This window comes from Ranitomeya imitator, chromosome 6 (genome assembly GCF_032444005.1).
Source record: "Ranitomeya imitator isolate aRanImi1 chromosome 6, aRanImi1.pri, whole genome shotgun sequence".
Classification (NCBI taxonomy): Eukaryota; Metazoa; Chordata; class Amphibia; order Anura; family Dendrobatidae; genus Ranitomeya; species Ranitomeya imitator.
The window spans coordinates 365,954,466-365,967,018 of NC_091287.1; positions in this window are offsets into that span (position 1 = coordinate 365,954,466).

Below are 12,553 nucleotides of genomic sequence, written 5' to 3' on the forward strand. Positions count from 1 at the left end.
TCTGAGCACAGGGGAGCGGGCAGGAGGACGGGGGAGCAGACAGGACGACGGAGGGGAGCAGAGCACAGGACGGAGGACTGGGGAGGAGATCAGTGGTGGTGGGGGGGCACATCAGGGTTTCCAGCCATGGCCGATGATATTGCAGCATCGGCCATGGCTGGATTGTAATATTTCACTAGTTTTTATAGGTGAAATATTACAAATTGCTCTGATTGGCAGTCTCACTTTCAACAGCCAATCAGAGCGATCGTAGCCATGGGGGGGGGTGAAGCCACACCCCTGGGCTGAAGTAAGACTCCCCCTGACCCTGCAGATCGGGAGAAATTGGAGTTAACCCTTTCACCTGATCTGCAGGGACGTGATCCCTCCATGACGCCACATAGGCGTCACAGGTCGGATTGGCACCGACTTTCATGATGCCTACGTTGCGTCACAGGTCGGGAAGGGGTTAATGCAGGTATCACGTTGATTAGGATTGTCTAACTGATCTGTAGGAGCAGGGCCGGCTCCAGGTTTTTGAGAGCCCAGGGCGAAAGAGTCTCAGTGGGCCCCCCCGTTAACACATACCACGATTCATGATGCACAGATACAGCAGAGAAATATAGGTATAGTACAATGCCAGATTTCACTTCTTACATGAGTGGTAGCTATTGTAAATTCTATAATACCATACAGCAGAGGAGCTTTATATAAGTCAACCCCTTATATGCCTGTTTTTGTGACCTACTCCCTCTTCCTCAGTTACCAGTAGGCATTTTATTGTTCACTGAACTTGCTGCAAAGAAAAAACTGCATACATTGAATATAACAATTTTTAATGGAAAACTTTTTAAAGTAAACATTAGAAAGTATTAACGTAGAACATTTGTAAAAGTGCAAAATGGGTAGCATATAGCACAGCCACGTAAAATATAGCACAGCCATGTAGTATATAGCACAGCCACATAGTATATAACACAGCCCACGTAGCATATAACACAGCCCACATAGTATATAGCACAGCCACATAACATATAACAAAGTCCAAGTAGCATATAGCACAGCCATGTAGAATATAGCACAGCCCGCCTCTCCCCCCCGAGAATGGCCCCACAGTCCAGTACTCACTGTTATAGTGAAAAAACAAAAAAACCACACTCCTCACCTCTCCTCCTGCCAATGCCCCACTGCTCCCTGCTCCTGTCTCAGCGGCTGCACTTCTTGGCAAATAGTGAGTGCACGATGACGTTATTGCGAACCTGCAGTGTCAGAGGCAGAGCGGGGAATGATGGGAGAGGGAGCATCAGCTGACATTCTCTCCTCCATCAATGCTTTGAACTGTATCGGCAGACGCTGGTATAGTTCAATGTGGCGGCGGCGAGCCCCCCTGCCTCACAGGGGCCCCATAGTGGCTGAGTGATGTGCTGCCAGCTGAGGGCCCCTGGGGGAGTGGGGGCCCTAGGCAGCTGCCTGCCCCTAACACCCGCGCTGCCTGCAGGGGCCCCTTGGAGCCTTAGTGTACTGTACCATGGATGGGTTCCCCGTCTCTCTAGAGGCCCGGCACTTGCACGGGTGCGCCGGGTGCTGATGCCAGCCGTGTGTAGGAGCCAGAACTCTTAATGGTTGGTAGGGGATCAAATACTTATTTCTCACTGCAAAATGCAAATAAATTTATATAATCTATACAATGTGATTTTCTGGATTTTATTTTTCATATTCTATCTCTCAATGTTACAATTAACCTACCCTTAAAATTATAGACTGTTCATGTCTTTGTCAGTGGGCAAACTGACAAAATCAGCAAGGGATCAAATACTTATTTCCCCCACTGTACTTCTTTCTTTCCATTTAATTCAAAGGGATAATAAAGCCATCATGTGATGGGATTGCAATGAACATGAACCCTCTGATTTAGCTACAGTTTAATTAGCTTCAATGGCTGTAAAGTGACAGGCAAGTAAATGCATCGATAACAGGACGTCTTCTACAATCTAAGAAGCATTTTACTCTGTTCATTTTTAAGAACGGCTAGAACTAATCACATGCAATGAAAAAGTATAGCTGGATTTAGTGTACCAAGGTGCTAATCTTATCAAAGTGCACTGAGAGTAATATTATTCAAATGTTATGATCATGCCAAGAGCGATGCTTCACTGTTTATGAACTATAGTACATCAGGAAGGTAGGCAGTCAAATGTAATAAAGGCTAGCTGCACTTTTTATGGAATTGGTAGTAAAATATCAGCTAAGCTAAACATAAGGAGAGATTCTAGGTTTGAGCAAATGCACAAAGAAAAGTTTCAAGAATTAGCTAGCACTTTTAAGGTTTCGCAGCAAAATCATGAAATATGTGTTATAAAATTCCATTGTTAGAAATTAATCTAGCAATTCAGTTGGGGAAATGTGAGAATAATGTCTGAAATAGAATATACCATCCATTTATATTCCAATTTGGGCAGTGGTTAGAACTGTTGCTTTGCAACACTGAGGTCCAAGGTTCAAATACCACCAATGACAATCTGTAAGGAGTTGATAATTTCTCCCAGTGTTTGTATGGGTTTCCTTTGGGAGCTCTGAATTCCTCCCACATTCCAAATAAATACTAGTAGGCAATTTAGATTGTGAACTCCTAATGGGGCCAATGATAATATTGTCTGTAAAGTGTTGTGGAAAATTATGGTCCATAAAAGCAAAGTATAATTATAAAATCTCAGTCATTTATGGCATATCCATAGTTTATGTCAAAAATGTATACTAGATGCTGGCCCCACCAAAGGGAACTACATTTATCTCAAGAAGGGCCAGGGAATTTTCAAGAAAAGTGGGTTACTCTTATTAATGTAATTCATCTGTAAAAGGATAAACTAAAGTGATAGATTGTATGTACAGTTGTGCGCAAAAGTTTACATACCCAGCAGAATTTTTGCTTCCTTGGCCTTTTTTCCAGAGAATATGAATGATAACACCAAAATTTTTTCTCCACTCATGGTTAGTGGTTGGGTGAAGCCATTTATTGTCAAACTACAGCGTTCAATTCATGCTAGACAGCCCAGTAATTTACAGGAACAGGAGGCTTTTTGCCAAAAAGAGTGGGCAGCTTTACCATCTGAGAAAATAAAGAACCTCATCCACAACTACCACATAAGACTTCAAACTGTCATAGATGTTAGAGGGGGCAATACAAGGTACTAAGAAATGGGGTATGTGAACTTTTGATCAGCGTCAATTGGATGTTTTCGGTTGTCATTATGATTTAACCCCGTAGTGACAGAGCCAATTTGGTACTTAATGACCAGGCCAATTTTTGCAATTCTGACCACTGTCACTTTATGAGGTTATAACTCTGGAACGCTTCAACGGATCCTGCTGATTCTGAGACTGTTTTTTCGTGACATATTGTACTTCATGTTAGTGGTAACATTTCTTCGATATTACTTGCGATTATTTATGAAAAAAATGGAAATATGGCGAAAATTTTTTAAATTTTGCAATTTTCAAACTTTGTGTTTTTATGCCCTTAAATCAGAGAGATATGTCACAAAAAATAGTTAATAAATAACATTTCCCACATGTCTACTTTACATCAGCACAATTTTGGAAACAAAATTTTTTTTTGTTAGGGAGTTATAAGGGTTAAAAGTTGACCAGCAATTTCTCATTTTTACAACACCATTTTTTTTTAGGGACCACATCACATTTGAAGTCATTTTGAGGGGTCTATATGATAGAAAATAATGAAGTGTGACACCATTCTAAAAACTACACCCCTCAAGGTTCTCAAAACCACATTCAAGAAGTTTATTAACCCTTTACATGCTTCACAGGAACTGAAACAATGTGGAAGGAAAAAATGAACATTTAACTTTTTTTTGCAAACCTCTTAATTCAGAACCATTTTTTTTATTTTCACAAGTGTAAAAACAGAAATGTAACCATAAATTTTGTTAAGCAATTTCTCCTGAATACGCCAATACCCCATATGTGGGGGTAAACCACTTTTTGGGCGCACCGCAGAACTTAGAAGTGAAGGAGCGCCGTTTGACTTTTTCAATGCAGAATTGGCTGGAATTGAGATCGGACGCCATGTCACGTTTAGAGAGCCCCTGATGTGCCTAAACAGTGGAAACTCCCCACAAGTGACACCATTTTGGAAACTAAACCCCTTAAGGAACTTATATAGATGTGTGGTGAGCACTCTGAACCCCCAAGTGCTTCACAGAAGTTTATAACGTAGAGCCGTGAAAATAAAAAATCGCTTTTGTTTACACAAAAATGATCTTTTCGCCCACAAATTCTTATTTTCACAAGGGTAACAGGAGAAATTAGACCACAAAAGTTGTTGTGCGATTTCTCCTGAATACGTCGATACCCCATATGTGAGGGTAAACCACTGTTTGGGCGCACTGCAGAGCTTGGAAGTGAAGGAGCGCCGTTTTACTTTTTCAATGTAGAATTGGCTGGAATTGAGATTGGACGCCATGTCGTGTTTGGAGAGCCTCTGATGTGCCTAAACAGTGGAAACCCCCCACAAGTGACCCCATTTTGGAAACTAGACCCCTTAAGGAGCATATCTAGATGTGTGGTGAGCACTTTGAACCCCCATGTGCTTCACAGAAGTTTATAATGTAGAGCCGTGAAAAAAAAAAAGATCGCATTTTTTCTACAAAAATGATCTTTTTGCCCACAAATTTTTATTTTTACAAGGGTACCAGGAGAAATTAGACTGCAAAAGTTGTTGTGCAATTTCTCCTGAGTACGCTGATACCCAATATGTGGGGGTAAACCACTGTTAGGGCGCACCGCAGAGCTTGGAAGAGAAGGAGCGCCGTTTTACTTTTTCAATGTAGAATTGGCTGGAATTGAGATTGGAATGCCATGTCGCGTTTGGAGAGCCCCTGATGTGCCTAAACAGTGGAAACCCCCCACAAGTGACACCATTTTGGAAACTAGACCCCTTAAGGAACTTATCTAGATGTGTGGCGAGCACTTTGAACCCCCATGTGCTTCACAGAAGTTTATAACGTAGAGCCGTGAAAAAGAAAAATTGCATTTTTTCTACAAAAATGATCTTTTTGCCCACAAATTTTTATTTTCACAAGGGTAACATTAGAAATTAGACCACTTAAGTTGTTGTGCAATTTCTCCTGAGTATGTCGATACCCAATATGTGGGGGTAAACCACTGTTTGGGCGCACCGCAGAGCTTGGAAGAGAAAGAGTGCCGTTTTACTTTTTCAATGTAGAATTGGCTGGAATTGAGATCGGACGCCATGTTGCGTTTGGAGAGCCCCTGATGTGCCTAAACAGTAGAAATCCCCCACAAGTGACCCCATTTTGGAAACTAGACCCCCAAGGAACTTATCTAGATGTGTGGTAAGAACTTTGAATGCCCAAGTGCTTCACAGAAGTTTAGAATGCAGAGTCGTGAAAATAAAAAATATTTTTTTTTTCCACAAAAAAGATATTGTAGCCCCCAAGTTTTTATTTTCACAAGGGTAACAGGAGAAATTGGACTGCAATAGTTGTTGTGCAATTTATCCCGAGAACGCTGATGTGCCATATGTGGGGGTAAACCACTGTTTGGGCGCACGGCAGAGCTCGGAAGGTTAGGAGCGCCTTTTTGGAATGCAGACTTTGATAGAATGGTCTGTGGGCATTATGTTGCGATTGCAGAGCCTCTGATGTACCTAAACTGTAGTAACCCCCCACAAGTGACCCCATTTTGGAAACTAGACCCCCCAAGGAACTTATCTAGATGTGTGGTGAGAACTTTGAATGCCCAAGTGCTTCACAGAAGTTTAGAATGCAGAGTCGTGAAAATAAAAAATATTTTTTTTTTCACAAAAAAGATATTGTAGCCCCCAAGTTTTTATTTTCACAAGGGTAACAAGAGAAATTGGACCCCAGAAGTTGTTGTCCAATTTATCCCGAGTACGCTGATGCCCCATATGTGGGGGTAACCCACTGTTTGGGCGCACGGCAGAGCTCGGAAGGGAGGGAGCACCATTTGACTTTTTGAGCGCAAAATTGGCTGTCGTGTTTGGAGACACCCTGATGTACCTAAACAGTGGAAACCCCCCAATTCTAGCTCCAACCCTAACCCCAACACACCCCTAACCCTAATCCCAACCTGATCCATAATCCTAATCACTAACCCTAACGATAATCACAACCCTTACCCCAAAACAACCCTAATGTCAACCCTAACCATAACCCTAATCAAAACCCTAAATCCAACACACCCCTAATCCTAATCTCAACCCTAACCTCAAACCTAACCCTAATCCCAATACACCCCTAATCACAACCCTAACCTTAACCCTAATCCCAAACCTAACCCTAATCCCAAGCGTAACCCTAATGCCAACCCTAACCCTAATACCAACCCTAATCCAAACCCTTACCCTAATCCCAGCTCTAACCCTAACTTTAGCCCCAACCCTAGCCCTAACTTTAGCCCCAACCCTAACCCTAGCCCTAAGGCTACTTTCACACTTGCGTCGTTTGGCATTCCGTCGCAATCCGTCGTTTTGGACAAGAAACGGATCCTGCAAATTTGCCCGCAGGATGCGTTTTTTGCCCATAGACTTGTATTGCCGACGGATCGTGACGGATGGCCACACGTCGCGTCCGTCGTGCACTGGATCAGTTGTGTTTTGGCGGAGCGTCGGCACAAAAAAACGTTCAATGAAACGTTTTTTTGTACGTCGCATCCGCCATTTCTGACCGCGCATGCGTGGCCGTAACTCCGCCCCCTCCTACCCAGGACATAAATAGGGCAGCAGATGCGTTGAAAAACTACAGCTGCTGCCCACGTTGTGCACAATTTTCACAACGTGCATCGGTACGTCGGGCCGACGCATTGCGACGGCCCCGTACCGACGTAAGTGTGAAAGAAGCCTAACCCTAAATTTAGCCCCAACCCTAACCCTAAATTTAGCCCCAACCCAAACCCTATATTTAGCCCCAACCCTAGCCCTAACCCTAGCCCTAACCCTACCCCTACCCCTAACCTAACCCTACCCCTAACCCTACCCCTAACCCTACCCCTAACCCTAAAATAACCCTACCCCTAACCCTAACCTAACCCTACCCCTAACCCTACCCCTAACCCTACCCCTAACCCTAACCTAATTCTACCCCTAACCCTACCCCTAACCCTAACCCTACCCCTAACCCTAACCCTACCCTTAACCCTACCCCTAACCCTAACCCTACCCCTAACCCTAACCCTACCCCTAACCCTAACCCTAACCCTACCCCTAACCCTAATTTTAGCCCCAACTGCTGTTCTCCTGCCGGCCGGCAGATGGAGACAGATGGCGGGCACACTGGGCATGCGTCCGCCATGTTCTTCTGCCGGCGGCCAGGAGGAGCAGCAAGAGGATCCAGGGACACAGGTGAGTATTGTAGGGTCCCCGAATCCCCCTATTTCTCTGTCCTCTGATGTGCGATCACATCAGAGGACAGAGAATTACACTTTACTTTACTTTTTTTTTTTGCGGTCGCCGGTAAACAGTTAATTACCGGCGATCGCAAAACAGGGGTCGGTAAAACCGACCCCGATCATGCTCTTTGGGGTCTCGGCTACCCCCGGCAGCCGAGACCCCAAAGATTCTCCCGATGCCGGCCGGCGGGCGCACTGCGCATGCGCCCGCCATTTTAAAGATGGCGGCGCCCACCGGGAGACACGAGGAGCATCGGGGGAGCTAGGTGAGTATTGGGGGGCCACCTGGGACCCCTTTTCTCTGTCCTCCGATGTGCGATCACATCGGAGGACAGAGAAATTAAAAAGAGATCGCGTTTTATTTTTTTTTTTGCGATCGCCGGTAAACGGTTAATTACCGGCGATCGCAAATGCGGGGTGGGTTAAAACCCCCCCGAATCATGTTCTCTGGGGTCTCGGCTACCCCCGTCAGCCGAGACCCCGGAGAAAATCGGCCTGTGGGGGGCGCTATTGACTTTTTCCACAGCGCCGTTAATTAACGGCGCTGTGGTTTAAGTACCCTTAGCGGCCGCCGTTAAAAGGCGTATCGCGGTCGCTAAGGGGTTAAAAAGAGAAAACACAGTAGTTTGACAATAAATGGCTTCACACAACCACTAACCATAAGTGGAGAAAAGGTTTTGCTGTTATCATTCATATTTTCTGAAAAAGGCCAAGAAACCAAACTTTTTGCCAGGGTATGTGAACTTTTGACCACAACTGTACAGCTGTGTGAAAAAGCTTTGAGAAAGAATGCCTTCATAGTTTGAAATGCTTTGCTGCATACGTCTGTGTGAACCATTTCTTGCCATGATCTTTTAACATTTTGAATACATTTTTGGACTTTAAAGAAGCTGTAACGACACTTCCCTTTTTTCTTGTGTGAGAAAGTGTTTGCCCCTTCCTGATTTCCTATTCTATTGCATGTTTGTCAAGCTTAAATGTTTCATATCACTAAAAAATATTTAGAATTGAGAGTCCTCAGTGGTTGATACCTTTTAACGGTTAACGGAAAAGATGGTAACAAATTGCAAGCTTTCAAGACTACTCAGGTCCCTTTATCAGGCATAGACTAATAGAAATTCTGAAGAATCACATATTAATGCACAACACAGCACAGAAATAATGCCATAGATAACACAGGTGACGTGAAGCAGAAGTACCATTATCTGAGTGATAAACAGTTATATCGATAAATATTGGAACAGTTCCTAGATAAGGAGTTTGAATGTTTTATTGTCCTCTGATTGGGGTCTGCTTCTATGTTATGATGGCCCACACGGTTTGAGGAGCAAATTCCTTAATTGATGTAAAAAGACATAAATCCATGCAACACATTCATTCCTGCACTGAGTGTGCCAAAGGTCATCATCAGCTTATATTCCCAGACTCTTCAGCCTCTCTGAGATTTGAAGTTACCTTTTAATACAAGAAATCTCATATCCACTATGCTGTGATCAGGGAGACAAAAATGTTTTGCCACAGGTAGATCCATTCTTTTTCTCTTATTATGTGGTGATGAGAGTTCATTCTTGTTCTAAGCTTTTGCCCTGTCTCCCCCACATTCAGACCCCCAGTTGGACATTTAGTATAAATAATTAGGTACACCACATTAGATGTGGTGCAGTTGAAAGTACCTGAGATCTTGTAGTCCTGATGTGAATTGGGGATTTTTATCTTGTCCTTGGTCATTATAAATGGACAGGTTTTACATTTTTTTTCTGGTTGCAAGGAAGGGTTCCTGCAGCTGTATGAGAGGACAGGGAGCTTCTGAAAATGATACTTCTTACTGTAGATTTGGGGGCTAACACAGAACCAAGATGCATATATATTTCCTGTATCAAAATGGAGGAAACCCAAATCTAAGAAGTATCATTGTCAGAAGCTCCTGATGAAGGGACCTGAGTAGTCTCAAAAGCTTGCAATTTGTTACCATCTTTTCAGTTAGCCATTAAAAGGTATAAACCACTGAGGACTCTCAATTCTAAATATTTTTCTATCCACTGGCTAACACGGTACCAAGATATATATCTTTCCTATATCATATCACTAAACAAATTTAAATATTAGACAAAGATAACACAAGTAAACACAAAATGCAGTATTTAAATGAAGGTCTCTATTATTAAGGGAAAAAGAAATCCAAACCTACAGGGCCCTTTGCAGTTGCCGATCAATTACAGTTCAGATACACTGCGGGCCATGTTAACATGTTTAAGTCATGCAAGCTGCTCACAGTAACTCAAGCAACGTGTAGCCTGTTGTTGTCATATTGAAAAATGGCCCCTGTAGCATTCTAGAGTAATGGCTAACTGTGTTCTATATATGACATGTGGAAGAAGGTGCTTTGGCCAGCTAAGGCCAAAGGAAAACTTTTTGGGATAAATGCATAGTGCAATAAAGCCCCACTGTCAAACATGGTGGTGAAAGCAATAATGCTTTTTTTCAGCAGGGACAGGAAATTTTTCTATAGTGGAGGGGAGGATGCATGGAGCTAAATTAAAGGCAATTCTGAAGGAAAACTTGTTAGAGGCGGCTGGACTTGTCACTGGAGGGTAGGTTCACCTTCAAGCAGGACAACAATCCTAACCACGCCACCAGAGCTACAATGGAATGGTTTAGTCAAAATATATCCATCTGTTTGGATAGCCCAGTCAAAGTCCAGACCTAAATCCCATTGAGAATCTGTTGCAATTCTTAAACATTATTGTTAATGGACTCTCTCCAATCTCAGTGAGCTAGAGCTAGTTTGCATAGAAGAGTTGGGAAAAATGTATACTTCTAGATATGCAAAGCTAGAGACATAAACTAAAAGATTTGCAGCAGTTTTTGCAGCAAAAGGTGGTCCTACAGAGTATTGACTTAGGGCAGCTGAATGTCACAATTTTCAGAATTTTATTGGTAAGATATTTAACAGATCATGTATCATTTCCTTTGCACTTTACAAATAATTTTTACGTAGCGTTGGCATATCACATAAAATCCTAATAAAACAAATTTAAGTTTGTTTCTGTAATGTAAAAAAAAATGTAGAAAAGTTTGTATGGTATGAATACTTTTTCAAGGCACTGTATATACATATAAATATATACAGTCATGGCCGAAAGTATTGGCACTCTTGAAATTGTTTAATAAAATGAAGTATTTATCCCAAAAATTATTATAATTACACATGTTTTGTTATACACGTATATTTCCTTTGAGTGTATTGGAATAACACAAAAGAACAGAGCAATAAAGGCAAATTGGACATAATTTCATAATAAACCCTAAAAATGGACTAGATAAATTGTTGGCACTTTTCCAAAATTATGGGGAAACATCTTTGTTTCAGGCATGTGATGCTGGGTCAAACTCGCCTGTGGCACATAGCACATGTGAGCAATATAAAAATGACACTTGAAACCACATAAAAAGGGAGGAGTTGACTCAAACTTTGCATTGTGTGTCTGTGTGTCACACTAAGGCCGGAGTCACACTAGCGAGAAATACGGATGAGTGCTATGTGATAAAAAATCGCATAACACTCGGTTCAATGTTAATCTATTGGGCAGCTCCCATCATCCGTTGTTTTCTCGTCAATATTATACGTGCGGAGGAAATTGCAGCATTTGCACCATATTACGGCCGAGATTTGACAATGAAAGTCTATGGGTGCGAGAAAAACTCGCACACCACACGGACCATCAGTGTGACTTGCGAGAAATACACACCGGTGTCCTATAGGAAAGCCGGCAATTCAGTGTTGTGTAATGTAAAATCACACTGACAGCTTACAATAGAATAGATAAAATAAATGCTTACATATAGTATAGGTAGATATACACTGGTCAAAAAAATAAAGGGAACACTAAGATCCCACATCCTAGATATCACTGAATGAAATATTCCAGCTGTAAATATTTATTCATTACATAGTGGAAAGTGTTGAGAACAATAAAACCTAAACATTATCAATGTAAATTACAACTAATATCCCATGGAGGTCAAGAATTAGAATGATGCACGAAATCAAAGTGGAAAATGAAAAAATTACAGGCTGATCCAACTTCAGTGGAAATGCCTCAAGATAAGAAAATGATGCTCAGTAGTGTGTGTGGCCTCCACGTGCCTGTATGGCCTCCTTATAATGCCTGGGCATGCTCCTGATGAGGTAGCAGATGGTCTCCTGAGGGATCTCATCCCAGACCTGGACTAAAGCATCCGCCAACTCCTGGACAGTCTGTGGTGCAACGTGACGTTGGTAGATGGTGCGAGACATGATGTCCCAGATGTGTTCAATCGGATTCAGGTCTGGGGAATGGGCGGGCCAGTCCATAGCTTCAATGCCTTCATCTTGCAGGAACTGCTGACACGCTCCAGCCACGTGAGGTCTGGCATTGTCCTGCATTAGGAGGAACCCAGGGCCAACCACACCAGCATATGCTCTCACAAGGGGTTTGAGCAGTAGCGTAGCTACCGGGGGGCAGAGGGTGTGGGCACACCGCACTTGGTGCTTTGAGGGGGCCACCTGGAGATATGCTACTGTAATTGTATCGATGCATGCAGCGCGCCGCTACAGATACATTCTGCGCCAGAGCAGGGAGAATCGATCTCCCTGCTCTGCCGCTATGGGGCCTCTGAGCAGGTGGGGGGCCCGGCGCTCACTGTCAAGAGATCAACGGGAACAGCGCAGGAACCAGGAAGAGGAGAGGTGAGAATTTATTTATTTTATTTTTTATGGGTTTTTATTACAGGGTACCTTATTACAGGGTCTGACTATGGGGGCTGCCTTATTACAGGGTCTGACTATGGGGATCTGCCACCTTATTACAGGGTCTGCCAATAGGGGTGCTGCCTTATTACAGGGTCTGCCTATAGGGGTGCTGCCTTATTACAGGGACTGACTATGGGGGTGCTGCCTTTTTACAGGGTCTGACTATGGGGGTGCTGCCTTATTACAAGGTCTGACTATGGGGGCTGCCTTATTACAGAGTCTGACTATGGGTGCTGACTTATTACAGGGTCTGACTATGGGGGCTGCCTTATTACAGGGTCTCACTATGGGGGTGCTGCCTTATACTACAGAGTCTGCCTATGGGGATATTGCCTT